The sequence below is a fragment of the Sinocyclocheilus rhinocerous genome, unplaced genomic scaffold (assembly GCF_001515625.1).
Source record: "Sinocyclocheilus rhinocerous isolate Xijiao unplaced genomic scaffold, SAMN03320098_v1.1 scaffold44, whole genome shotgun sequence".
In the NCBI taxonomy this organism is placed as follows: Eukaryota; Metazoa; Chordata; class Actinopteri; order Cypriniformes; family Cyprinidae; genus Sinocyclocheilus; species Sinocyclocheilus rhinocerous.
Window position 1 is genome coordinate 669,042 of NW_015631022.1, and position 6,248 is coordinate 675,289.

Below are 6,248 nucleotides of genomic sequence, written 5' to 3' on the forward strand. Positions count from 1 at the left end.
CAGGGGGTAACATATGTAAACATCACTGAAATATCAATGACGATCTGCTGCGCGAGATCACGTGAGGGCTCCCTCTGGCGTGATAATCGTAATAAGATCTTGTGTGATGCGCCACAATTTTCAAATCTTGTAGTGTGTGCATGTTTAAGATTTGAGGGAAGATAATCTGCAAAGATTCTCCTTATGTGTGTGCTGCGACCAGATTTGATAATCGGTTAGGATTTTAAAACTCCTGTAGTGTGAGTCAGGCTTAAGTGTACCGAGGTTTATTTCTGGTAACAACATAATGGCACTGACAGAAGGATTTCTAAAGCTAACTTACCTTTTATAATGACCTAATCTGATCAAATACATATGGGCCCTGACAGAGGGGTAGACAGAGAAAAGACTAACTACCTAGCTAAAAAAATTAACTAATCAGCGACAGAAGGATTAAAACAGCAAAACCAAATAATTAAATAACTGACTGTTAGATGATGTCTATGCTCGATAAACATATAAGGACCCTCACAAAAGTGTAGAAAGAGGAAAAACGAACTAACTAACTAAATAAATACATAAGTGTACTGATAAAAACATGATAAAACATAATGGCCCTGACAGAAAGATCAAAACAGTGCAAACTAGCTAACTTCCCTATACTAACTAGTGATCTGATTGTAAACACACATAGTAACCTTGGCAGAAGGGTATGGGAAAAATAGCTAGCTAACTAACTAACCAACTAGCTAGCCAACTAACTAGTGGTGTAATTTTCTGATTGATAAACGCATCCTCGCACCTTGAGAGAAGGGCAGGAAGAGCTAATCAAGTAAATAAATAAATCCTAATAACTTTTAGGGCATTAATCCCACTAATGAAATGAATCATTTGAATGAAACCATATGCAGAAGCATCTGCTTTCTCTGACTCTTAACTTGCTGAAAAGTCCAAACTATCTCCAGAGTCTCTCTTGCAGCACACCAAACACTGTTTTCACATGGAAGGGCCATCTGTCCTCCGCTCTTCCCTTGCGAGGGCTTTTCTTGGCACACAGGGATGCTCTACCTCCACCGCCGACACTCTGAAATAACTCTCTCCAGACAACTCCCAAAAGTGGTGGGATTTGGACTGTGATTGGACGTTCTGTGTGTGTGAATCCGCTGAAAGTATTTGGAGAAGCATAGATCTCACACTAAATGTCACACAAAGTGAACTGCCAACATATGACTTGAAGTAAATATTTTCTCAGGCATAAATTCATGTGACCAATTAACTCCCAATCTGTTTCAGCGTTTGATGCAAAAAAAGGAAGACAAATCTAAGAATATCTTCTTAAATATCTTCATTTCCTGAATCCTTTATGTCCGTTCCACCTGTCACAAAAGTGAGTCATCAAAGCCCTGGGGCTTTCAGAGGAAGACAGGCTTATGTAGGGACAACTAAAGGAAAGCTTTAATCTGTCTTCTTTTCAGGTCCTGAATGGTTGAGAGCTAAAGAGGCCCGTGGCAATAGGATGCATGAATGAGATCGGATTGGACGGTCAAAACCTGACCCGTTTCTCTGGGTAATTAGACATTTTGAAAATTCCAAAAAATTTTAAATAAAAAAAGGAATGAGCTATTAGCAGTCAGCCATGATTAATTTATGCAACAATAGTGTAGAATAGAAAGATTAAGTGAGTAGTATTTGTCTGGTCATGTGATCTCAGCATGAGAAAGTGTTATTTTAGTATTATTTATAGTAAAAGAGTATTCATTTTTGAACTAGATTTTAGTTTTATATTTTTCATTTTTATTTTTAGCTTGTTTCAGTCATTTTAATTTAATGTGGTTTTGTCTTTTCTATTAGGGTTTTTTTAGTACTATTTTAGTAATATTTAGTACTTCAGCTTACTTTGTTTCAGTTAGTTGCCCAGGCAACATTTCTAATTTATTTTTTTTTAATCAATTTTTTTATTTTATTTCAACCTTATTTCAATTCCTGATATTATTTTAGCAGTTTTAGTGTTAATTAGGTTTGCAAAGGGGTGGAAAATTTCCGTAAACTTTCCAAAAATCCCTGGAAGATTACAAAAAATCCTGGAATGTTTCAGAAATTTACTGGAAATTTTCTACCCCGTTTTTGCAACCCTAGTGTTAATTAACAATAGCAAAACTATTTTGGTAATGTTTTAGTACTTCAGCTTACTTTATTTCATTTTTTATTTCATTTTTATTGTTTATAAAACTTAATTTTGTTTTATTTTAACCTTATTTTAGTTCCTGAAATTAGTTTTAGCAGTTTTAGTGTTAATTAACAATAACAATGCTGTCATGAGGTGACTAGGGTTATTACAGTTAACTAAAACTAAAATTAAAACTAAAATTAAAACCATTTCATTGCTTAAAATAAAATAAATGTCAACTGAAATAAAGTATGAAAAATATTTTATTTCAGCTAGTTGCCTGGGCAGCATTTCTCATTTTAATTTTGTTTAACTAAAACTCAAGTAAAAAATAAATAAATACATATATATGTGTATGTATATGTATAAAACTAAAACTACCAAAAATGAAAAACACAACAAAACCACTAAAACTTTTAACTAAAATTCAAATTAAAAATATTAAAATAAAAATGTATTCAAAATATGAATAAAAACTATAAAAGTATTTTATGATAGCACTGGAGGCAACCCGATCCATATTAAATAAAGTTTTTATTATGCTACAAAGACTGAATTGTTGATATCATATGTACGTTATTTTAAAATAGTTGTAGAAAGTACCGTTAATTTATTTACGTGTTAAAATGAGGACGATACATCCGTTTCACAATACATATGAAGTGCACCTTAAACTAATCTTTCAGGGAAGGCATGTTTTCATATCACACCCCATGCCATGAAAGCGATGACCAGATGAAAGGCCACGCAAATGCCGGTATGCCCCCTCGCTGCAGAGCTGAAGGCTAGGAAGCGATCGTGAGCGCTGCGCTAATCACTGCTGATAATACAGCGAGCTCCGGTCCTGCCGCTTGTAATGAGCGAGTTGTTTTGGGAACCTGGGATGACGGCGGCTCCTGCAGGTGTCTATTGTGTTGGCTCTCCAGGAGAGGTTTAGGAGTGGGAGGAGTGGCGGCTAGTTTGAAAACCACCACTAGAAAAGGAGCAGGCATGGATTAGCGTGTTCCCAGCAGTATGGGGCTATTTTGGAGGTAACGTCATTAGATGGCATTAAAGCGATTCACTTTTTTCCCCTTTATGCCGGAGTCTTTCCACAGTGAGGGGAGGATTAGAGTAAAAGCAGCTTTAATTGACAAACCACAATCATTATCGATTTGCCTTCAAATAACGTTATCCTCGCTGATACCCTACATAAGTGTCTAGCTTTAGATCCAGAGAAAACCAAGTGTGTTGTATTCATGTTCTGAAAGCTATCCTGAGTTTCTCATGTTTAGTCAAGCAAGGTTGATTGTGTTTAGCAAAATCCGTGTACGTGTATCTGAAATTAGTTCAACATCCGAAGTAGCGTTTTGCGAAAATGCCAGGTTGTTTCGTCTAATGGCTCCTACTTCAAACTTTATTACCTGGCTGAAAAATTACGATTCGCCAATTACAGCGATTAGAAGTGAACTATTTTGCTCAAGTGAGGCAACTTTACCGTTGGCATAGCGGGAACAAGCAGCGCTGCACTAATGTAGCCCTTCATCTCTCTAGAGCCGTGCTGTAATTAAAGCATGATTAAGAGGCCGGGGCTGATGAATGTGTTTCTAAGTGCCCCATGCTGTGCTGCTGTTGGGCCCAGCATGGCGATTTTAATTGATTCGGGCTAATCAGTGAGCAGAATTAAAACAGTCACAGTTGTTTGGAAGAACAAGAGAGCAGGTCTGGGCACCAGGATGAGTGAAACCAGCAGAAGGCCTGATCCGCGCTGGAACGGCTTTCAGCCCTGCATAAATTACAGCGGGGAGGCACACCATCACGCCTGGCAGTTTGGTGAGACAAATGCGAGCTGCTATTGTTTATTATCCTCAGAAATACTCCGGAGAGACACCGTTCTGGCCTGTGCTTATTTGCAGTTATGTCTGCACAGGACTATATATATATATATATTGGGAAATATATATATTTGAAAATATATAAATACATTTTAAAACATTTAAAAATATATTTTGACCTATATATTTAAATCCAAGAAAATACATTCACATACAGTAAAAAACAACTTTATTTGAAAATACTTAACAATATTCCCCCCAACAATACAATATTACAATATATTACAAATTAAACATTGTTAAATCATTATGAATCTAGTTTTGATCTCTATAGGCTATTCCATCCACTTTTGCATTTAGCCTAAAAGCAGTCTACTGTAAGACTGGAAATGTATTTTCTCGCTCCTGAAATACATTCTGAAATATATTTTGGTTTATGAAGGTTTAAACTAAATATATTGAATTAAATATGTTTCAAAAATATATTTCATTGAGCTTCACTGTTTACAACATATATTTATTATTAGTTATTTGTTGTGTTGTGATGCTAAGAACTCATCTTTTTGCCCTTGTTGATTGTCACTGTTTTTATGTTTGTGTGTTTTTTTGTTGAGGTCTTAACATTTAGTAGGATGATTGTGGAAGAACAAGAGAGCAGGTCTGGGCACCAGGATGAGTGAAACCAGCAGAAGGCCTGATCCGCGCTGGAACGGCTTTCAGCCCTGCATAAATTACGGCAAGGAGGCGCAGCATCGCGCCTGGCAGTTTGGTGAGACAAATGTGAGCTGCTATTGTTTATTATCTGCAGAAAGACTGCTCTGCCTCGTTTTTATGCCTACACAGGACTATGTGTTGTCCATGCGCAATTATTTGAATGGAAGTGAATTGTGTGCATGATTGCAGCAGGTGATTTGATTTATTAGCTTGATTGCTTTGGCGACGCACAGAATACATTCTATGGAGTCAGTTTGAAGATTTCTAATGATTGCAGGGTTGCGTAATATCAAGCCGAAGGATTCTATAAGCTCAAAGCTGACAAGCTGAGTAGTCTTTAGTTGGTTTAAACCCCCCTGTTGTGGCTGTAGTGTTGGCAGGGGGCCCTGCTGCTCAAGAAGAGGAAGTCCTGATGATGTCCGTGACAGCAGCCCTCGGGGCCTGGACTGAAGCCAGAGAGTCCATAATGACAAGCACTCAAATGGACCAATGACTTCACAGGACTTAAATTACCACCTTAAATCACTGAAGGGGTCAACTGTGGAGGGAAAACGCCATAGAAGGCAGATAAAGTTAAAGCAGGTTAATATTCTTCTAGAATCTAACTTTTAGATTCGATTTGCGTGGAAGGTGTTGAAGGAATAGTTCACCCAAAAATAACTACTCACCTACATGTTGTTACAAACCTGTATGACTGACTTTCTTCTGCGCTGAAACAAAGCAAATACATACTTTACAGTTTACAAAAACTTATGAGTCACAAATGCTCCCATCCAGCAAAAAAAAAAAAATATATATATATATTTTATGCAAATATATTTTCTAAAAAATTAAAATAAATAAATAAAATGTATTTTCTCGCTCCTGAAATACATTCTGAAATATATTTTGGTTTATGAAGGTTTAAACTAAATATATTGAATTAAATATGTTTCAAAAATATATTTCATTGAGCTTCACTGTTTACAACATATATTTATTATTAGTTATTTGTTGTGTTGTGATGCTAAGAACTCATCTTTTTGCCCTTGTTGATTGTCACTGTTTTTATGTTTGTGTGTTTTTTTGTTGAGGTCTTAACATTTAGTAGGATGATTGTACTTTCACAAACAAAGATACCATAGTTTGCTTAACATATTAAAGGCACAATATGTAATTTTTTGCCGCTAGAGGGTGCGTATTCAAAACAGACAAAGAAACAAAGGTTCTTTATTTTGATGTAGTTTGATGACGCTGTGACTGGGTGTGGAATCATGGGAGTTGTCGTCTTCATCCCAAAGCAAACCGACGGGACTCAGGCAGAAATCATGTTCATGGACGAGCTAATGTATTAAAGATTTATTAACGTAGTAGAATGAAGCAGGGTGAGGCTGAAAGCCGTCGAAGCTAAACGAGGCCGCTGAACGAGCGTGACACACGGCTTGAAAGCAGCGGAGCTTTTATTATGCCACAGTCGACCGCTTCCGCTGCTTCCGGTCATGTGTATGTGGGGTAAAGCAGCGCTGTTTTAATGTAAGTACACAAGTCAGCAAAATATATAACACTGTTCTAGTGGTTTTTGGATATTTTAATAA

At 36.7% G+C, this 6,248-nt stretch overlaps 1 long non-coding RNA gene across 1 annotated transcript; it reads left to right on the forward strand.

Moving 5' to 3' along the window:
- Positions 1-1,284: 1,284 nt before the first annotated feature.
- On the forward strand, positions 1,285-2,889 carry LOC107741105 (uncharacterized). The gene is made up of 3 exons (XR_001640163.1): positions 1,285-1,366; positions 1,455-1,546; positions 2,833-2,889. It is a non-coding gene; the product is annotated as an uncharacterized LOC107741105 (long non-coding RNA).
- Positions 2,890-6,248: the final 3,359 nt, after the last annotated feature.